This window comes from Silene latifolia, unplaced genomic scaffold, assembly GCF_048544455.1.
Source record: "Silene latifolia isolate original U9 population unplaced genomic scaffold, ASM4854445v1 scaffold_20.1, whole genome shotgun sequence".
Taxonomy (NCBI): Eukaryota; Viridiplantae; Streptophyta; class Magnoliopsida; order Caryophyllales; family Caryophyllaceae; genus Silene; species Silene latifolia.
The window spans coordinates 3838904-3863050 of record NW_027413163.1 but is presented as its reverse complement, the minus strand read 5'-3'; the positions used below and the strand labels follow the sequence as shown (position 1 = coordinate 3863050).

At 38.8% G+C, this 24147-nt stretch overlaps 1 non-coding gene across 1 annotated transcript; it reads right to left on the bottom strand.

Annotated features, from left to right (window-relative positions):
• Window positions 1–1238: 1238 nt before the first annotated feature.
• On the bottom strand, window positions 1239–1347 carry LOC141638614 (small nucleolar RNA R71). Its single transcript, XR_012542159.1, has one exon. It is a non-coding gene; the product is annotated as a small nucleolar RNA R71 (small nucleolar RNA).
• Between the last annotated feature and the right edge of the window lie 22800 nt (window positions 1348–24147).

Below are 24147 nucleotides of genomic sequence, written 5' to 3'. Positions count from 1 at the left end.
ATTCCTTCTTCTTTAAATTCTTGTTAATTCAATTCCTTTTGTTACCAATTTAATTTCAGCAATCCAGTTCTTGTCTTTTGTCTTTAATTCAATTCAATCATGTCAAACTTATTCTTTGCCTTCAATTTTGCAATTGTTATAGTTTTAATTATGCATAGCTAATTTTATTGATTGGGAACTAGGTGAGCCATGGCATAAATTAGGATTGTTTGGTTAGCATGAATTCTTCCTTATCGATCTTGTTGTCTTTTGATAAACCTTTTTACTAGATTGAAAGATTAGTAATTTAAATTATCATTAGATTGGAATTTCCTTTGAGCGAAAGCTTTGAGAAATTCTTGGGAATTAGAAGACCGTAAGGTTAATTTGAGCATTGATCGAAAGGCTTTCTCATGTTCCCTGAGATCGTATTATAGGACTTCTGCTACCTCTTTGACCTGACCTTAGCCATGGTGAACCGAAATTCCCGATCTTCCTTTTATCTCGTTGAGAAATTCTTATTTTAGCAATTAGTCAAATTAGTCAACCAATTTCAAAACCCCCACTTAATTGTTACTTTTATAGACTGGAAATAGCAAACAAAATTAATCTTGTCTCTCTGTGGTTCGACCCTTACTATCACTAGCTATAGTTTTAGTTTGGAATTATAAATTTAATTTTGATACAAAACTACGGTATCAAATTTTGGCGCCGTTCTTGGGAGAGACGGTGTAATTACTTTTGCTTTATTTTTAGTTTATTTTTCTTGTCTCAAGGAACTTTGGTTCCTTGAGGCCGTTGCTTACCCTTGCTTCTAGTTTTGCTTTTGCACAGTTAGAAGACAGGTTTTTGAGAGGAAGGCTTGAGTACTATCAGTTTTGCGAATATGGCTACGATATATGACAATCTTCAGCCAAAAGAGCACCACCTTCCAAAGGGGCACGTGTTACCTACCCCTACTACGGGTAACTTCGAATTTCGTTCCTCTTATATCGATTTAGTGGAGCGAAATCAGTTTGCTGGTCTACCGGATGAGGTTCCTTTGAAGCATATGGAAATTTTCACAGACTACTGATGTTCCATACCTATACCGGCTGGGGTGACTCAGGATGAAGTAAAGGGGGTGATGTTCTTATACTCCTTGAAGGATTCGGCGCGAGATTGGTACCGCTACCTAGATAGGGTAGCAGTTGGAGTCACAGATTGGACATCTCTAGCATTAGCCTTCTACAAGAAATACTTCCCACTTGCAAAGACAGATGCCTTGAGAAATAAAATTACAAATTTCCAGCAAGGACATGATGAAGACTTTTGTGAAGTATGGGGACGTTTTAAAAGTTTGGTGCGGGCTGTCCCTCACCATGGCTTTCAACAGTGGTACCTTTGCAACTTATTCTACAATTCCTTGTATGATGATTACAAGGTCATCCTGGATGCAGCTGCGAATGGTAGGTTCCAAAATAATACCGGTCAGAATAAAGGTTGGAATACTATTGAGGAGATGGCAGTCTATAGAGCTGAGTTTGGGAGTTCACGTGGGAAGTCGCGAAAGCAAAGTGATGAAATGAGTGCCGTTGTGACACTCATTACTTCTATTACTGCCCGTCTCGAGAAGCTCGAGGCCTCTGAAGCTTCCAAGGAAAGAGTTGAAATTCCTGTTCATAACTCAAATGAGACCGAGGAATTGAGAGAGACAATCCGAACCCTTTTGGTTCAAGTCGCGAAAATAGAAGCAGTTGGGATTGAGTCTACAAAGAATTTTGTCAAGCAATTGGAGAATATAGAGGCTAAGCAAGTCGCCAATTCTTCAAGCAAATGTGAAGGGCCAATTGAAACCATTAATGCCATTAATCTCAGAAGTGGCCTCTCTTATGAAGGTCCCGACAAGCCAAAAGAAGACTCGGGAAATGATGAAGAGGCTAGTTTAATTTCTGGTGCAAAAACGAGTTTTATTGCCAGTACCACCAGTCGATCGACCAAGAACAGCAGTCGATCGACTGGGATGTCAGATAAAAAAGTTTCTGATCAGAAACTATTCACGCCCAGCACAGCTAGTCGATCGACCAGCACTCTCAGTCGATCGACTGAGGTTTCTGAAGAAACAGTTTCTGACCAGAAACTATTCACGCCCAGTGTGATTGGCCGATCGACCACTCCTATCAGTCGATCGACCGGGTCTTCAGTGCAGGACCCAAATCCGTCAATCCAATTGCATGATTCTACACTTATTGAAGATTTGACGGAGGTTTTAAACTTACGGAAGCCGAAGGTTGCTGATCCTACGGCCAGTGTTGCAGTCCCGTATCCGGAGCGTTTAAAGAATACTAAGCTGGAGCGCAAATTTGGTAAGTTTTTGGAGATGGTCCAGAATCTCGAGGAACAATTCCTTTCACTGATCTAATTACCCAGGTACCCTCTTACGCTAAATTTATGAAAGACATTTTGAATCGTAAGAGAAATTTTCATGATGATGGTAATGTTGCTTTCGTGGAAGAATGCAATGCTCTTTCGCAAATTAATATACCACCTAAATAAAGGACCCGGGCATTTTTTCAATTCCTTGCACTATAAGTAACCACGAAATTGGAAAGGCCCTTTGAGATTTAGGGGCCATCGTCAGTGTCATGCCATATTCCGTTTGCGAAAGGTTAAATATTGGTAGACTTAAGGTGACCAATATTACCGTTCAGATGGCAAATAGATCGACTCAGAGACCTATAGGAGTTCTAGAGGATGTACCCGTTCGAGTGGGAAAGTTTTTTATCCCTGTCGATTTCGTTGTTTTGGACATTGCAGAGGACAGTCAGATACCTATTGTATTAGGTAGACCATTTTTACATACAGCTAGGGCTGTAATAGATGTCAAACGCGGAACCATAACCTTAGAGGTAGGGGATGACACCATTGAATTCAGTCTTGCTCACAAGGCGACTGAACCCGCTGATGATGATGTATGTTATTCCATTGATATTATTGACAGAGCTGTTAATTGTAATTGGAGGGAATCCTTAGACAAGGATCCCTTAGCTAATCTAACCCGTTTAGATGAGTGTGCAGGTAATACAGCGAAGAATGCTGAGGAGCCAAATGCTTTGGTAGCCTCAATGGAAAGCTACGAGCTCAACGAGGAAGAAGATGAGATGCTCTTAAGCCTGGCCAACGAGAATTTGGTGAACACTTGATATACCATTGAAGTTGATTCTGTCTATGCTGTAGAGGTAAAAGTGCCAGAGCGTAAGCCACTTCCTCTTAATCTTAAGTATGTTTTTCTAGATGATACGGAGCAATACCCAGCTATCGTTAGTGCTAAGCTTAACGATGACCAGCTTTCTGCTTTGATGTGTGTGCTTAAGAAAAACAGGAAAGCTCTAGGTTACTCTTTGGATGACATTAAGGGCATCAGCCCTGATGTTTGTATGCACAGGATAGAGATGGAGGAAGGCCACAAGCCTTACAGACAGGGTCAACGCAAGTTGAACCCAAAGATGCAGGAAGTTGTTATGGCTGAGGTGATGAAACTACTCGATGAAGGTATTATTTATACAGTTGGCAACTCCAAGTGGGTTAGCCCAGTTCAGGTAGTCCCGAAGAAAGGAGGGACTACCGTGGTTAAAAATGAGAAAAATGAATAAATACCAACACGAGTTGTGACAGGGTGGCGGATGTGCATTGATTATAGACAGTTGAATGCCGCCACCAAGAAAGACCACTTCCCTCTCCCTTTTGTTGACCAAATGACTGAAAGACTTGCTTCTAACAAATTTTTCTGTTTTTTAGACGGATATTCAGGGTTCTTTCAGATCCCTATTCATCCGGATGATCAGAGTAAGACCACTTTTACCTGTCCACAGGGTGTTTTTGCATACCGTAGAATGCCTTTCGGATTGTGTAACGCCCCTGCTACCTTTCAGAGGTGCATGATGAGGATTTTTTCTGATTATATAGAGAACATTATGGAGGTATTTATGGATGATTTCTCAGTTTATGGTAATGACTTTGATCGTTGTTTAGCTAACCTTGATAAAGTCATGCAGCATTGTATAGATATTAATCTTGTTTTAAACTGGGAAAAATGTCAGTTCATGGTCAATGAGGGAGTTGTGTTAGGGCATCTGATTTTTGATAAAGGTATACATGTTGATAAGGCAAAAGTGCAGGTGATTGAGCAATTACCTCCTCCTGTGAATGTTAAAGGAGTGAGGAGTTTCCTTGGTCACGCTGGTTTCTATCGGTGTTTCATTAAGGATTTTTCAAAAATTGCTAAACCACTTACACAATTGCTCCTTAAGGATGCTGTCTTTGAGTTTACTGATGAGTGCATTTTAGCTTTTAACAGGTTAAAGGAGGCCCTAGTCTCTACGCCAATCATTCAGCCGCCTGATTGGGACCTCCCATTTGAGATCATGTGTGATGCCAGCGATTATGCGATCGGTGCAGTTCTGGGAAAGCGGAAAAATAAAGCATTGAATGCCATATACTATGCGAGCCGAACTCTGGATGAGGCTCAAGTCAACTATTATAACACTGAGAAAGAGTTTCTAGATGTAGTTGTTGCCTTAGACAAATTTCGATCTTATTTGTTGGGTTCTAAGGTTGTTGTTTACACTGACCATGCAGCGCTGGAGACTCTCTTTCTTAAGAAGGATGCGAAGCCGAGGCTTTTGAGGTGGATACTCCTTTTGCAGGAGTTTGATTTGGAGATCAAGGATAAGAAATGAGCAGAGAATGTGGTAGCTGACCATTTATCTCGTCTGCAGCTGACAGAAAGGGAGGATTCGTTACCTATTAATGATTCTTTTCCTGATGAGAGTCTATTAGCTATTACTACTTCAGGGTCTTATCCACCTCCGTGGTTTGCTGATTTTGCTAACTTTGCTGTGACAGGTAAGATACCACACGAGCTTTCATGGCAGCAGAAGAAGTGGTTCGCTTATGATGCTAGACAATACTTTTGGGATGATCCTTATTTTTTCAAGGAATGCGCAGACGGTCTCATCCGGAGATGCGTGCCTCAATGGGAGGTGAAGGATATCCTAGAAGCTTGCCACTCTTCTGCTTATGGTGGTCACCATGGTCCATCCCGGACTGTGGCTAAGGTACTCCAATCTGGTTTCTATTGGCCAACTTTGCATGCAGATAGTCGCAATTTTGTTGCTGAGTGCGATGCTTGTCAAAGATCGGGGAATATTTCCAAGAGACATGAGATGCCACAGGTAGGCAATCTTGAGGTTGAGATTTTCGATGTCTGGGGCATCGATTATCAAGGACCTTTTCCGAGCAGTTAAGGTAATAAATATATCCTCGTAGTTGTAGATTATGTGTCCAAATGGGTGGAAGCTATCACTACTCCCCATTGCGATGCAAAAGCCGTGATTAAGCTGTTCAAAAAGACTATTTTCCCTCGTTTTGGTGTCCCTCGGGTTGTTATTAGCGATGGTGGGATGCATTTTAAAGAGAAACAACTTAGTGTTTTATTGACTAAATTCGGTGTCCAACATCGTAGAGGTTTGGGGTATCATCCCTAAACTAGTGGTCAGGTTGAGATTTCTAACAGAGAATTGAAAGAAGTCTTAGCTAAAGTTGTTTCTAAATCACGGAAAGATTGGAGTCTTAAGTTAGATGATGTCTTATGGACTTATAGGACCGCGTTTAAAACGCCAATCGGGATGTCACCATACCGATTGATTTATGGTAAGACATGTCATTTACCTATTGAGTTAGAGCGTAAGTCTTGGTGGGCTATATGTGATTTGAATTTGGATCTTAACCTCTCTCGTGAGAAACGCATGACACAGCTGAATGAGCTGGAGGAATTTAGGATGCTGGCCTATGACAATGCTAGGATCTACAAGGAGAAAATAAAGCGCTGGCACGACAAGAGAATCATTAAGCGCGAGTTCCATATTGGCGATAAGGTACTCCTTTTTAATGCTCGTATTCGTTTATTCCATGGTAAGCTGAAATCCAGGTGGACTGGCCCTTATACGCTCACAGCAGTTACAAAGTTCGGATCAATTGAATTGGAGACCTCTGCTGGAGAAAGGTTCAAAGTTAATGGCCAATATGTGAAGCATTATCATGGAACAGATGAATTTGTTGGGAAAGTCGAGGTATTGTACTTCGACCCGTTATCGGATGATGCAAATTGAGGTAAAAAGGTCGTGCGGGACCTCTTAAACCAGCGCTAACCGGGAGGCAACCCGGCTTGTAAATATTTTTGCAATTAGGAATTTAATGGTTTTATTTCTTTTAATTCGCATTAGGAGCTTTAGTTATTTCTTTTTAATTGGCAATTTCTTGGTTTGAAAAAGGTGCGCCTTTGAGAATTTTTGCAGGAATTTATTTTATGCAAAGTGCGTAGAGTGGTTTACTGAATATTCATGCGAGAAGAACGGGAAATTTAAGTGGCAAAAATGAATTTTTGACGATTTTGAGTTTAATTGCTAGCGTTTGCAGTCGATCGACTAAGTTACTCAGTCGATCGACTGAGGAGGAAAAGGGCAGAGGCTACTGTTTAAGGAAATTGGTCGATCGACTGGGTCATATAGTCGATCGACCGCCACACGACAACCAGAGAGCTGCATAAGTGAAGACTGGTCGATCGACCGGGTCAGGTGGTCGATCGACCACCGCGCGAATCAGAATGCAAATTAATAAGGGGAGTTTTACTTCATTCTTCATTCATTCTTTCACGTTCATAAAATCAGAAAAATCAAAAGCAAACCCTATTTTCTTCCCCTTTTTCGCGATTTTCTTGCTAATCCATCCCTTCATCTCGATTTTTTCTTGCTTAATCTTCAAGTTCTCGTCAACGGTATGTCTCTAATCTTATTTCCATCCTTTAAACTTGATTCTTGCTGCACTGTCATGCCAAATTTTCGAGCATTGTCCCTTTGAGACGAAAAAATCGAATTGGGGAAAATCGATTTAGGGCTAGTTTCTTGTCGATTTTTATGCTTTAATTGCTTTTTCTACCCTTTTTCCCTTGATTTTCGAAACAAATTAGTAACTAGGAGGTGCTTAATGCAATTTTCCCCAAATTTTCGAAACCCAAATTCGGTTTCCAATTTCTGATTGTTGGTTAGGGTTTCATAAATAGACATTGTTAATGGTTATGGGAATCGAGTTGTTAATTTTGTTCATTTTTGTAGGAAGCAAAGATGACAAAAGGAAAGCAGGCGATGTACGAAGGGCAGTCCAACCAGAGAGCTGCCAAACGGCCGCGGGGCCCGCCACTGATGATTGAGAACACCACGGATAGTCTACCTGACTATCCGCAGGTTATTTTTTCCACCTCTACTCAGCGAGCCAAGTTCGCTCTTTTTGTCGCAAAAATGAAAGTCACAGCCACCCGATTTCTTCACAAACCTACTTTAGAGAAATTAGGCTGTTTTGAGTCTGTTGTGTCCCTGCTAAATGGGACAGGAATGACGGGTCTTGTGGACATGGCTGAGTTCACTTATTACATTTTGACCCTTGAGTTTTTCTCGTCCTATGCTTTTGACCAGGCTTCTTTTGAAGCCAACAGGAGTAGCCCTTGCATTTCTTTTCGGCTATTCAATGTCAACTACTCCCTGACATTAGCCGACTTTGCTGGATTTTTGGGTCTCTTTTTGAGGGTAACACCTCGGACACTTCTGATATTCACCGAGTCATGTGGTTTAGTGACGGGAACGGGCCTAAGAGGACGGACACTTCCGTCCACCTGCCCCCTTTTCGCTATTTTCTACGGCTAATGGGTAATACCATTTTCGGCCGTAAAGAGTCTAATAATGTGAATAACATTGAACTGTCTATCTTGGCGGGCTATCTGAACATTGAAAGTCGGGTAGCCCGTATCTTTAACATTTCTTATTTGACTGCCGCCCACTTTCAGACTATAAGTGATGGCACTTTGTCCACTATTGCTTGTGGTGGGTTGGTGACGCGTATCGCCAACCGTCTAGTTCTTCTTTTCCCTCGAGAGGAGGCCCCTATTGACCCTGACCTACGCTTCATGAATCTTGCCTACGCGAGGTCTGTGAAGTGGGTCGATAGTCGGAGTTGGTGGAAGATTGATTCTTTCATCTGCGACCCCATCCCTGTCCTTGGCCTCCCTCCTATCCTGCCCTTTACCACTGTTTCGGGGGCAGCTCGCCCACCCTTACCTAGCTACAGGCTCCCTATTAGGGTGGGCACCACTACTGCTAACACCTCGAGGAGAGCTCGTGCCTCCTCTTCACAGGCACCCTCTTCCTCCACTCCTGCTCCCACCGGTTACCCGGCCACTTTCCGACCACCTACACCTTTGGTTATCCCTCCGGTCATGGACCAAAGAGAGATGTCACGTGTGTTGAGTGATTTGTGTAGGAGCTTTGATCAGCACAGACTTGACACGGCCCTGGCCCTGTACCCAGTTTACGAGGAGTTAGCTCAGACGGGGATGCTCCCAGAGGGTGCCTGGACTCACCCGTCTTACTTTGTTCCCCCTGTGGGCGGTTACCCCCAGCCTGCCAGGAGACCTCCTCCCACGACTACTACTGCCGCTGCTGCTGAGGCGGAAGATGAGGAGGACGACTCAGGGTCGGGTGAGTCTAGTGGTTCCGAGTATGATGGTGGAGATTAGATGATGAGGAGGACGACTCACTTGGAGCTTAATTTTCGGTTACTTGTCGTTAAGAGCACCTAGATCAAAACAATATTTATAACTTCACAAACAACTCTACTATTAGTAAAGAGGCAAGTAAAGGTCGGATCCCAAGGGATGGGTATTGATGTAGGATTTTTGATTGCAAGTAGCGGTGTCTAGGGGTGTCACGATTTGGGTTGAGATGAGAAGATCACTAAACTAAATAGCAATAAAAGTAAACAAGAAAGATGATTAAAATGAGATGTAAACAATTGATAAAAAGCACTAGGGTGTCATGGGGTCATAGGGGATTCATGAGAATTGATCATACAAACATATTCTCAAATTATAAGCAAGCAATTATTGTTGTGATGTATCGAGTTGGTTTATATCTTACAATCCTAGGAAGGTTTGGGTCCCGGAGCCGAATCGTTTAGATTGTACAACACCTACAAGTCGACTTAATCCTCCCTACTCAACTATATGCATGGTCTAATAAAACTCGAGTTGGTTTATGTCTTACAAGTCTCATTGAAAAGGTAGGTGATGGGTAAAAAATGCAAGGATTCATAGGCTCGCATTTCATCAAACATAACTTGTGCATAATTTGAGATCACAACAAGCAAGCAAATAAACTATGAAAACATATTAAATTAAGCATGAATCATCCCCCATGTTGGTTTCCCCTAATTACCCATTAACCATAGTTAAGGAAACTACTCACTCATTATCAAGTTTAACATGTTAACAAGGTTGTCAATCACATTAACAAAGCAAAACATGACGAATAAATGAAGGTGATTAACAAAAATTAGAAAGGGATTAAGAGGATTATACCTACTAATGATTCTAAAATAAAGCAAAGAATAATAGAAGTACTTGATGATTGATTGGAAGGTTGTCAATCTCCCAACAATAACCCAAATAATCTTCAATTACCCAAAATAAAAGATGAACAAAAGAGAGATTAAGGAAATGAGATTTGTATTAAGACTTGATTAGAAGTTGATTACAAGATTAAGAAGAGATTAGAATGATATAAACTACACTAAGGATTGATAAGAAGAACATGATTATCTAATTAGACTAATGGGGTATTTATAGTGGGGATTAGGTTCACAAATTAGGGTTTACTAAGGGCTTAAATGACGATTAAGTCCTTGAGGAATCGCTCCTCTCAAAGGAGATGCCGGTCTCCTTTTTGCCGGTCTTTCATAAATATGCGCATCTTTCATGGAGGGAAGAAAAGGTTGTGTGGGCCTGTAAGAGAATCCGGGCGTCCAAGGTGTCGGGACGGGCGGATTTCTGTGTCTCTGGACGGGCGTCTTCATGGCTGGACGAGCGGATTGTGGCATGGTTGGACGGACGTCTTGATGGCAAATACGCTCGGATTCCTTACGTCTTGGACGGGCGTCTTGCCTAGTTGGACGGGCGGATTGTGTTCCAGCCTTCTTTTCTTCTTTTCTTCTTTTCTTCTTCCAATAATCCTCCGGGATTTAGTCGGGGATGCAAGGATTTCTTCATCATTGCCCATCTACTATAATATGTACAAAGGCCTTCTAGTCTTGTCTTCTCTTTGATGCTTGGTCATTAGATTCGATCAATTTAGCTCTATTTTGCCATGAAAATGCAAGGTTTGCACTCCTCTCCTACCAAGGGAACAAAACCTCAAAGAATATGCAAAACAAAGGACTAAAGTTAGTAAATGACCCAAATATGCACTAAAAAGCATAGGAACGAGGCTAATTCGGGGACTAAATATGCTCAAATAATGGTCACATCAAATATCCCCAAACCGAACCTTTGCTCGTCCCGAGTAAAGAGGTGACAAAACTAGGACCGTTATTTAAACTAACCTAATAGCATGGCCGATATGAGACAATTAGCGGGTCTTACTCCGCCCCTTTAACTCACAACAAGACAACCATGAGGTAGGATGCCTTCTTGCAAGGCAAGGTGGGTCTTGCCAAAATGGTGACACATCCAAACATTAGAGCACACAAAATCAAGTAATGGATGCATCTACAAAAGAATAGCCACTTTCCTCATCTAAGTGGCGGAAATTATCTAAAGGGGAAGCAATTCAAGGGTACACACTCCTTCATAGATGCAATTTCTTCAAACTACTAAGCCTATAAGGATACCAATAAATCACCTCCAAGTCGTGTCAAGCTAGGGTACCTTTGTCCTCAATCGTTAAATGCTTTTGTCAAGAATAGACTCCCTATGGTGTTAGAAACACTGGAGGATCGCGGAATTCCCCTTCTTGCCTAGACAAGAAGAAGGGTCGTCCCCTCTCTACCATGCACAAAAATGGATACGATGGATAAAGCGAGTTTTCTTTGTTGTTGTTTTTCCCCCCAATTTCTTGTGGCATATGACATTTTGAGAACACTTTCTTTGCCATTTCTTTTGATTTTTGGCATTTCAATACTTGACAACTTTCAACTTTTCTTTGCATTTTCTTTTGAACATTTTCAAAGTCACCCCAATTAGTAACGAGGGTGCCTTATTTTTGAAGTATATGAGTTTTCATTTTTGTTACTCCTCTTTTCTTTTGATGCAATTGCAAACATTTTCTTTTCTTTTCTTTTCTTTTCTTGAACTCAAATTTTTGAATAATTTCTTTTTGTGCCCATTCCCTTTGATGACAAAAATGTATGGTAGAACATGGATGAATGATGATTGCATGGTTTCAAGGGTCACCTTGGAATAAACGGTAGCCAAGGAGTTATCACACCACAAGGTACTCTTGACTAGGCCTTAATCCATGGGTCAAAGGATACTAGCATGACACATCCTAGGGTGTTTTACAAGTATTCTAACAAGCAAAGTCTTAAGAAGAAAAAGCATCTACTAGGGTCTATATACACTTATCAAGCTTCCCAAGTAGACGGTTTCACAAAATTTTTCTAACATGCAACTATATGCCATGATGCAACTAAAATTTATACATCCTAATGCATATGATTCTACCAACTAGTATGTCATATAGACTATATGCAATCCTAAATTCACATTATTTATACCACATCAATCAAAATAAAGTCACATAGTCATTAACATAAAGAGGAAAAAGGAGATTGGAAAGATCATACCATGTGATCTTCAATATCCTCATGTCTCGGATGTGGCGTAGTCAATCAATGTGAACAAGGATGAACAAACACAATATATACAAAACAATATATAGAAGACTACACTACAAAGGAAATGAACATGTTTTTGATTTTGATTTTTTCAATTTTTCAATTTTTTTGGATTTTTTGAAATTTTTGATTTTTTTTGGATTTTTGAATAAAAGTCAAGTTAGAATTTCCCATCCCCACACTAGTATGGGCATTGTCCTCAATGGCCAATACGATAGGAAATTACGCAAGCATGATGCATGATTTCTAAACTAAATGCAAACTATACTAAGCTACACTACATGATGCATGGGTTTTTGTTATGGCGGAGAGCGTAATATAGATTACCTCCCGATGTGTATGCATGGACTTCCCCAAACCAAAATAGACATTATTTCTAACGTCTTGAATTTCGGGGTAGTTCATGCACATGGAATGCAATGCATGAAACTACAAATTGTCATTTTGGATTTTTCAAATTGGGAACAATAAAATGAACACCTTAATGAAGCCAAGGTGTTAGTCCTCCATGTTGCTAGGACTCCTCAAAATGAAAACAAATATGGTACAAGTTATCAAAACATCAAATTCTTTTCATGAAAATTGAAAACAAAGAGAGAGGATAAGGAAACTTCACTTAAGCTTTTGATGGGTCCCTCATGCCCGCTCCATCTAGCTATGAAGAGATCTCTAGAGATCGCCATCATCCCCCTCTAGGCCACTATCCCAAACTTCCTTGGATACATCATTTGCATTAAAGTCAATGAACTCATCTTCCTCGCTATTAAGCTCCACCGTATCCCCACCCCAAGATTTATCACTCCCTTCTCCTTCTTGCCCATTTGCTCCTTCATTTGCTTTTTCCGAGTTTCGGAAGAGAATGTCCATTTGGGCCCAAGAGGGGAACATTCCCTCCTCACTAACCTTCCCTTGTTGAACCAAATTGTGGAATTGGAGGTAAAGAGCATAGTAGCTATCCACGGCGGCTTAATATTGACGCAAATGCATGTCTTGGAGAATCCCCGTCACAAAGTCATCTCGGGGAAGAATAAAGGGGTTAGGCTGATTGTATGGTTGGTATTGAAAAGGGTAGGGAGGTATCTTGATCTTTTCATTTTGTGGCTCTTTTTGTTGTTGGGGATTTGGTGGTGGTGGTGCTTGACTTGCTTGGGTTGGGTTTGCGGGGATGAGGTATGACGGAATCGGTGATAGAGGACCCTTCCTTGGTGAAATTCTTGGTAGGCGGGTCATTGGCAAGTAGATTGGGTTACTCCCCTTTGTTATCCAATTGATTATCTTATCAACCCCCTCGAGGGTTATCCAATGATGTTGCACAAGAGGGAGTTCTTCATGTTATAAATCTATATCTCATTATTACAACATATTCATATATGTTACAATTTAATTTAGTCATAAAAATTAATTAGATCTTATGCATGCAAACATAAGTAAATATAGAGAAGAAATCCTCATTCTTACATTGGAAATTTCGGATTATTGGGCACAAGGGAGTTCTCCTACTCACTTGTTCTTGAGCTCTCCTAATATGGATGAACAAAGGATTCAAGTATAGAATCCCTCCCAAGGAATAATACCCAAGATAACCTCTTAATAAAATTAATATTATTGATACTAGAACAATATTAATTTTGAATAAAATTGACCCAAAATATTGTTTTTGGTCTCTTAATTTTCGGTTAAGAGAAGGGAGAATAAGAAGTAATTTTATCTTTCTAAAAATCTATATTTTAGATGTGTAGAATGAATAATACACTAGCATTCAAGTAGTGTATATTAGACAAATTATAGAGAAAAAAACCCCTTGGCATTTCTCTATGAAAAACCGGGTATGGGGGGTGGTATTAGCCAATGCATGATCAAGTTGCTCTTCACAAAAACAACTAGGTTTGCATGGCTATGTATTAGGTTAAATGATTATGTTTTCCACTCAATTAATCAACACAATATTTATCCTAATACACCCTAAATTTCGGTACATATAGTGTAAAATGGGAAAACCATTTTACACATTATTTTGTCAATTTGTCACATGTAACATATTTCATGACATTAGGTATATAAAATGTATTTTTTTTTAACAATTAAAAAATCAACATATTAATAAAATGTCACTTATAAAATTAACCTAGTAATTCATAATTACTTGTACCGAAATGAATTCCCAAGTCATAAATTACAACATTCTGTATTTATAATAATCAATTCATTCTGTTTCAATTGTTTCCGTAAACAATAATTTCATCTAAGTAATAAAACAATTCGATTACTTAGACTGTATCTTATTTAATCAAATTATAACGAGATACGTAGATATTACTTCCAAAATCGTCCGTCAATTTTAAGAAATTTAATTGACTCGTATCGTCATACGACCAATTAAATATTCAATTAAGAGTGTTACCCTTTAGGTATGACCTAAGGGGATCAACTGATCACCACCGTCGCACGACAGTAATGTCAAACTCTAGTCAGCCAATCATTACCGATATGTGTGGACCAGTTGACAATAAAATATTACTTCCCACATGTATTCTTAAAATGAGACTTAAACATGTGATCATCATGATCGACAGTTGTGATCGCATTATTGTCGGAGGACACATATTCCAACAATCTCCCACTTGTCCTCGACAAGTGTGCGTCACCAATTCTCTTGTCCTATTACTATCTCCCACTCAATGCAAGGTGTCTTTCAGGTCGTACTTGCAAGTGATCATATCAAGAGTGGTTTCCTCGATCTGGAGAATAACTGATTGACCGGAATTTATCCACCATGGATACCTTCCGAGCGTGGCCACGCATTTCAAGTTCATTACTCCTCGAGTGGCCCTGAGATATTGTTATAACCCTGATAAGGGGTGGACAATTCCTATCGCACTTAATCCCTTCGACTAGCCACAGCCATCATAACCCAAAATATGCCCATTTGACCCCATTTACGAAGGTCGTAGTAACACAAATCAAAGTTAATCTGAAACTGTGCCATCTTAGGCGAATAGTCTTTAGTCAAAAGAATCGACTCATTAGAATACTATAGTAGCTCTTGGCACGACCAGGCTATATAAATTCGCCAGAACTCTATAAGAGGTCATAAGGCCCGACAAAGTGTTCCTAACAGTCTGCCTATGTGATCGACTAGTCATCTCACATGACTTCATGGCACTTGAACTTGCCATCAATCGCATCACATTCTAGTCACTTCGAGATGTCACCTCATGTAAGTAACTATGGGTGAATACAATGCTAATCCGTGTTCACTTTAACGGGGTTCAATTGTCTCTACAACCCGTTTGGATGTAACAAAGTATAAGGTGAGTTAATAATAACTCAAACGACAAATGTCGACATCACATTTGGGTAGTCAATACCGTATTACAACCTTGTGATGCATATCGTAAGTGTGTAAACACTAGTTGATAGCAATAGAAGTTTAACATACCATGTGTCCATGTGTTCAAACTTCTTTTATCGCATTTTCCTTTAAATTCATGTTATCTCTCATAGCATGAACCTTACCAAGTACACATATAGGTTCCCAACCTCGGTTTGGGTTCTTTATCTTGAAAGAACTTTCTGGTTGTTTATCACACAACCAACGAATTTGTGGTGGATGATATGAGTTGCACTGGTCAAGTATTCCACCCACTCACAATGCACTAGGTATATGTTTTGTAGAGTCTTGCGACAATTGTCAAGATGATTAGCTTAGCACTTCTCACAAGTCATAGCATATTAGAAAATATTAGTTTTGAGTAACTTCTTACTTCAACTAAGTATCTTTCCAAACTTCTTATTTCTCCTTTTAGCTTGAAAAGCTTAAGATTTTCATAAATCCTTACCCGTGTTCGAACTTCAATATGTGCAACCTCTTGACACATAACAGAGTATTCTGTCCAACACTGAAATCGCTCATCGGTTCTCCTCGAGAATTCATGACGATTCTTCTATGGTTTTCCAATGATTCATCATGCTCTTATGCATATGATTCATTATTGGACATGTGCATGATTATTCTAATGGGGGAAACATTAGTAATTTACAATCATGTGATCAACCATTCTTAGGTTCAATGAATGACCATGACTGCTTATGGTAATTCTATTTACATCGATATGAATAACCTACGTTTCTTGTTGATTTGATGTGTATATCTCAATACTTATCCAATATCTCATGATGTGATTGGATTCATCATAGTCCATTTTCATCCAGAATTGAAAACTCAAATACTTCTTTGTCAAAGATAGTATTAGCTCGTCATTCTCAATGAGTAATGAGTTATCAATTTTACAAGATGATTGCTCCCACTAAATTCCATGTCTTCACATGATAATTTCCAACTCCCACTCAATTCCACATGTTTCTCAATTGACTACTCAATCAAAACATTTCAAGAATGAGGTTAAGTAATGACACTAGCGTGGTTAACACTTAACTTAGCTCTTGTGGATATCGGCATATCATTCTTTGCAACTTATAGTCATAAATCTCATTTATTTTCGAGGGTGCAACTTGGTTTCATTTAGGCTCTTAAGTAAATATCAATATTGAAACTATTGGTCAAAAGTCGTTCATATACTAGCCAAATCTCTTGATAAGACTTTACATTAGCCATTCTTCTTCCAAAACTTTCTTTTGGTCTCCTCGTGTAGTTATCTTGAGAACATATTCTTTTGATTACTTTACTTGGTCTCTTTTGTCATGTAGATTTCATCTATTCGAGACCATAGATCTCATCTATTCGTGTACACTATCTATACACTATCTATATAGGTATACAAATCATTTTTTCTTGCGTAGATCTCATTTACACAAGTATCCAAAATTTGCTTTGTGTTCTTTGTGTCTTCATTTTTCTCCCACTCTATCTTTAGAATAAATACACTAGAGATTCAAAGATAGCTTATGAGACACAAATAATGGTTTTTGAAGTGTAAGGAGGACTAATAGTTTTAGATTTGATAAGTGTACTTGGTGATTGACATTCTTTTAAGAGAGTTCATCAACTCATCATCACTTTATAATTGATCATACACAAGCCTTAAGCTTGTGGACATATAATGAATCCCATCATTATAGTTGTCTATTAGATCACTTTAAGTGGATGATCATATGTTTCTATGTGCAAGCATATAAAGACGAATTTTTAGAACAAAGAAAATACGATAAAACGGGTGACTTGGGTTGCAAACCAAGCCACCATAATCCAAAATACAACGATTGTTTAGAAAGGATCAAATATTTCCATGTCGAACACGGAAATCAAAATAGTTCTAAAAATCCGAAACATAAATTAAAATAAGACAAAAAAAGCCAAGCTTCATGGAAGCTACTCCTAGTTTCTTGATGATTTCTCAAGCTTGCTTTTCCTTTCCCCTGTCCTTGCTTGGTGGAGGCCCTATTTACAATAAAAAGGGGATACATTATCACAACTTTGTATCGCTGTAGATACCCATATCTGTCGATATTGGGATTTATAGAAAACCCGACAAACACCCGATGATGATAGGACACATGTATTTATTAGTTGTCATTGTCATTATTTGGGTTCGTTTTACGATGTGGAATGAGCGTTGTCGACGGAGTATTTTATTAATTTAAATGATATTTAAATTAAAGCTTTTTTTAAGTGAATTCATTTTATTGTTTTAATTTGAATTTATTTTCTTAAATTTATTTTATTGAAAATAAAATATATTTTTTTGATTTGAAAAATCATTCATTTTAAATGTGCTATTTGATTTGAAAAATCGAATTTGAAAATTTAAAACTCGTTTCAAACACGCGTTTTGGAGCTCGATTTTAGCTCGGTTTTTGAGCCCGTTTTCTTTACGAGTTGGCACGAATCTCGAGTACACTAACCAACCTAGCCCTCTACCCATTCAACCCCAGTTCGAACCCCCATATCCACACCCAAATCTCGTCCTAAACACTCCCCAACACAGCCTAATTCCTTCCTTTACCCGTGTTTGTATAGCCCATCGAAAGCCCTTCTAAACCGACTCAAACTTGGTCCAAACCCGCAACCCATCACCACCAACCCACGCTCCACATTACCCACAACAACCCAGCACCTAGAACACCACAAAACCCATCCAATTCCCGTCCCAAATACTCCACAAACAGCCCGCAACACAAGCAGCCTCCCCTGTTTTGCGTGCTCAAACCCGAGCCCAAAACCCGCTCCAAACTGCTACCAAACCCGTGCCCATTAACCCTACACGATACCCTAGTATCCTACCAATATTACCTTAGCTTAACCACCAAGAAAACCCCCATACAAACCCTAAAAACCCCACGAATTAGCTGATGGACAGCAGCTATGCGAAACAGGCCCGACTGCTTGTTGCCCTACTTCTACCCTTCGAAACTCCTTATAAATACCCCCCTTTCACCATACATTCATTCCTCTAAGTTCTCCCCACAACATACTGTAAATAACAACCATCAATCGCCCAAAAAAACCCTAAACTAAAGCCGTGACAACCGCTCGAAAACAGGGACACAAATCTTGTTTTCGAGTTTCTGTCGTGGTCTTTGGCCTTGATTTTCGTGCACAAATCCCATTAAAACTTCTGTTTTGCTTCCATATTCACAAAATTCAGTCTTTCTAGTTTCCAAAACATCTTTCGGTTCAAAAAATTGTTGAGAAACGAAGTCGTGGTGAGCGATTGAAAATCGCTGCTCAAGTCTGCCTTTTGAACGTGTTTGTTTCGTGATTTCAAAATTCAATTTCAATTGTCTTCGTCGACGACGGCCCTGTTGGGGTTGGTGTCCTTAACAGTTAGTGCAAGGACTTATAAACCTCTAAAAGGATCAAAGGGTATACTTTGTATCATAATCAGTTGATCCACGTTTATCAATAACGGTTGGCTTGCTAGATAAGTTTGACGTTATTGTCATACAGATGGCGGTGATCAACTGGTCCCCAAAAGTCACACCTATAGGATACGTCTTGAGTGATGTGACAGTATGAAAATACAGTCATGTAGATGCCAAAATTTGACTAACCAGTTAGTCTGAGTTATTTGACTAATAATTAGTTAAAATGTGATGTTGAGATATAATATTTAATACGGATTAAATATCATGGGCTAAGGCGGATTAACCAGTTAATTCGTAAAATTAAATATAAGCGACTTATATTTGATTAATGTATATTGGATAAATATAATTATACGATATTGTCTTTGTCGGACACGTATTAAATAATTCAACTAATCCGTGTAATTGGTTGATGCTTTAATATCCGATAACCGATGACAGTTTATAATTAGACCGTGTCATATACACTTAGCGAATTATGAACCGGACCACAAGTTTAAATTAAGAGGAAGTGGAAGCCCACTTCCCCTTGATCCATTCGGTTTGGCCGAATTAGAGAGGCCATAAGGAGAGCTTTCTCCTTTCACTTCAAACCGAATTTATTTGGTAAAATTATTAGGGTTTTGGGAATTGTGCCTCCTGAATCCCGGATCTCTCATCCAACACAAACTCACAAAACAATCCCCTCGATATTGCAAGGCAATTAGGGGATTATCTCTAGCACAAGGGCATTACTCGGACATCTTGGGTGCAACGATTAGGAGGGGATCTAACTTGATCTCTCATTGCCTTTTGCACTAGGACTGAAGGTTACTTCTACATCTTTATCGTTTCATTGTTATTTTCATTTTATGACTATAAACTACATATGAATTTTGCGTTATAATCCTACAATTAAAGGGTAGTATACGGATATTAACCCACAAGTGGTATCAGAGCGAGGCCACGTAAATTTTTATATGTGTTTTTCATAAAAAACGATTTTGAAACGACTGTTATGTCTCGTATACCGTGCCATGTATACACGGCTTGTTTTTTTTTTATACCGTGACATGATTTTACACGGTTGTTTTGTGTAATTTTCGATTTGTTCTTTTACATATTGTTGTTTTATACAGAGATTATAACAATATGTCAAGTTTTATCAATTGTTAAATTTGTTTTGATGCGTTTTTGATCAAAATTGCAATTGATATTGTCACGTCAAACTGTTTTTCACGAGGGTTTGGAGTTTTTCAGAAAGTTTTGTACTCGATCGAACTAGTTTTTAATCGATCGAGTGTTTTTCTGTCTTGTTTTTGGTCGATCGAGTCCCTGTTGTACTCGATCGACCCCCTTTTCAAAAACCTTTTGCTCGATCGAGTCCCTGTTGTACTCGATCGATCCCTTTCTAAACCCTTCTGCTCGATCGTGTTGTCCTCGTACTCGATCGAGTAGATTTGCTGATATAAGTACTCGATCGACCTCCAGTGTAGTCGATCGAGTACCCCCTGATTAGCATACCCCTCGATCGACTTGCAGTTCAGCCGATCGAGCCCTTTAGTTCCTCGATCGAGCACTTGTGTCCCTGGATCGAGAGATTTCCGTTTTGACAGCTTTGAAAATTTATTCTTTTTGCTTTAAATTTTCTTTTGGCTTTAATATGTACTTTATACGGATATAGTACACTCGCTATGATTGTGAAACGGTTCACACACGTACCATTATGTTATTTTAAAGCGTATTTAAAGTAACGGATTGTAATGGATTAAAATTAAATGATAGAAGCGGTTTTATCACATGAATTGTAATCATTAAAAGGTGGTTTGGATAAATTTAACATAATTACGGAATTATGTCACGAATGAATTTGTTTTTAGTTGATGCATTTTTATTTATCGTTCTTCTTGAATGCCGTGAATGCCCTTTTTTTTTTTTTTTTTTTTTTTATTACGTATTTAATTTTTGCAATCAGTTGTAACTTAGTGTGGCCTTAGTAGAACGTGTTACCGTAATGATGGAACACGGTCTTGGTTGTATTTTGAGATCTCGTATCTCCGTTTTAGATTTTTCACTTGTAATTACAGTTTTTAATTAGAATGTAAATAGGTTTATTTTTGTAATTTTAAATTGTAATTTTTGAGAAGACCAAAGATGGAGACCGGATGCTCACTCCCGCTACTTGGATCAAGATGAGAATCGGTTATCGCACATACACTTGTACGGACAAGTGGGAGTTTGTTGGAGCTTGTGTCCTCCAGTTAGTGCGGATAACGTCATTGCACATACACTTGTACGGACAAGTGGGAGCTTGTTGGGGTTGGTGTCCTTAACAGTTAGTGCAAGGACTTATAAACCTCTAAAAGGATCAAAGGGTATACTTTGTATCATAATCAGTTGATCCACGTTTATCAATAACGGTTGGCTTGCAAGATAAGTTTGACGTTATTGTCATACAGATGGCGGTGATCAACTGGTCCCTAAAAGTCACACCTATAGGATACGTCTTGAGTGATGATGACAAGATGAAAATACATCATGTAGATGCCAAAATTTGACTAACCGGTTAGTCGAGTTATTTGACTAATAATTAGTTAAAATGTGATGTTGAGATATAATATTTAATACGGATTAAATATCATGGGCTAAGGCGGATTAACCAGTTAATTCGTAAAATTAAATATAAGCGACTTATATTTGATTAATGTATATTGGATAAATATAATTATACGATATTGTCTTTGTCGGACACGTATTAAATAATTCAACTAATCCGTGTAATTGGTTGATGCTTTAATATCCGATAACCGATGACAGTTTATAATTAGACCGTGTCATATACACTTAGCGAATTATGAACCGGACCACAAGTTTAAATTAAGAGGAAGTGGAAGCCCACTTCCCCTTGATCCATTCGGTTTGGCCGAATTAGAGAGGCCATAAGGAGAGCTTTCTCCTTTCACTTCAAACCGAATTCATTTGGTAAAATTATTAGGGTTTTGGGAATTGTGCCTCCTGAATCTCGGATCTCTCATCCAACACAAACTCACAAAACAATCCCCTCGATATTGCAAGGCAATTAGGGGATTATCTCTAGCACAAGGGCATTACTCGGACATCTTGGGTGCAACGATTAGGAGGGGATCTAACTTGATCTCTCATTGCCTTTTGCACTAGGACTGAAGGTTACTTCTACATCTTTATCGTTTCATTGTTATTTTCATTTTATGACTATAAACTACATATGAATTTTGCGTTATAATCCTACAATTAAAGGGTAGTATACGGATATTAACCCACAAGTGGTATCAGAGCGAGGCCACGTAAATTTTTATATGTGTTTTTCATAAAAAACGATTTTGAAACGACTGTTATGTCTCGTATACCGTGCCATGTATACACGGCTTGTTTTTTTTTTATACCGTGACATGATTTTACACGGTTGTTTTGTGTAATTTTCGATTTGTTCTTTTACATATTGTTGTTTTATACAGAGATTATAACAATATGTCAAGTTTTATCAATCGTTAAATTTGTTTTGATGCGTTTTTGATCAAAATTGCAATTGATATTGTCACGTCAAACTGTTTTTCACGAGGGTTTGGAGTTTTTCAGAAAGTTTTGTACTCGATCGAACTAGTTTTTAATCGATCGAGTGTTTTTCTGTCTTGTTTTTGGTCGATCGAGTCCCTGTTGTACTCGATCGACCCCCTTTTCAAAAACCTTTTGCTCGATCGAGTCCCTGTTGTACTCGATCGATCCCTTTCTAAACCCTTCTGCTCGATCGTGTTGTCCTCGTACTCGATCGAGTAGATTTGCTAATATAAGTCCTCGATCGACCTCCAGTGTAGTCGATCGAGTACCCCCTGATTAGCATACCCCTCGATCGACTTGCAGTTCAGCCGATCGAGCCCTTTAGTTCCTCGATCGAGCACTTGTGTCCCTGGATCGAGGGATTTCCGTTTTGACAGCTTTGAAAATTTATTCTTTTTGCTTTAAATTTTCTTTTGGCTTTAATATGTACTTTATACGGATATAGTACACTCGCTATGATTGTGAAACGGTTCACACACGTACCATTATGTTATTTTAAAGCGTATTTAAAGTAACGGATTGTAATGGATTAAAATTAAATGATAGAAGCGGTTTTATCACATGAATTTTAATCATTAAAAGGTGGTTTGGATAAATTTAACATAATTACGGAATTATGTCACGAATGAATTTGTTTTTAGGTGATGCATTTTTATTTATCGTTCTTCTTGAATGCCGTGAATGCCCTTTTTTTTTTTTTTTTTATTACGTATTTAATTTTTGCAATCAGTTGTAACTTAGTGTGGCCTTAGTAGAACGTGTTACCGTAATGATGGAACACGGTCTTGGTTGTATTTTGAGATCTCGTATCTCCGTTTTAGATTTTTCACTTGTAATTACAGTTTTTAATTAGAATGTAAATAGGTTTATTTTTGTAATTTTAAATTGTAATTTTTGAGAAGACCAAAGATGGAGACCGGATGCTCACTCCCGCTACTTGGATCAAGATGAGAATCGGTTATCGCACATACACTTGTACGGACAAGTGGGATCTTGTTGGAGCTTGTGTCCTCCAGTTAGTGCGGATAACGTCATTGCACATACACTTGTACGGACAAGTGGGAGCTTGTTGGGGTTGGTGTCCTTAACAGTTAGTGCAAGGACTTATAAACCTCTAAAAGGATCAAAGGGTATACTTTGTATCATAATCAGTTGATCCACGTTTATCAATAACGGTTGGCTTGCAAGATAAGTTTGACGTTATTGTCATACAGATGGCGGTGATCAACTGGTCCCTAAAAGTCACACCTATAGGATACGTCTTGAGTGATGTGACAGTATGAAAATACAGTCATGTAGATGCCAAAATTTGACTAACCAGTTAGTCTGAGTTATTTGACTAATAATTAGTTAAAATGTGATGTTGAGATATAGTATTTAATACGGATTAAATATCATGGGCTAAGGCGGATTAACCAGTTAATTCGTAAAATTAAATATAAGCGACTTATATTTGATTAATGTATATTGGATAAATATAATTATACGATATTGTCTTTGTCGGACACGTATTAAATAATTCAACTAATCCGTGTAATTGGTTGATGCTTTAATATCCGATAACCGATGACAGTTTATAATTAGACCGTGTCATATACACTTAGCGAATTATGAACCGGACCACAAGTTTAAATTAAGAGGAAGTGGAAGCCCACTTCCCCTTGATCCATTCGGTTTGGCCGAATTAGAGAGGCCATAAGGAGAGCTTTCTCCTTTCACTTCAAACCGAATTCATTTGGTAAAATTATTAGGGTTTTGGGAATTGTGCCTCCTGAATCCCGGATCTCTCATCCAACACAAACTCACAAAACAATCCCCTCGATATTGCAAGGCAATTAGGGGATTATCTCTAGCACAAGGGCATTACTCGGACATCTTGGGTGCAACTATTAGGAGGGGATCTAACTTGATCTCTCATTGCCTTTTGCACTAGGACTGAAGGTTACTTCTACATCTTTATCGTTTCATTGTTATTTTCATTTTATGACTATAAACTACATATGAATTTTGCGT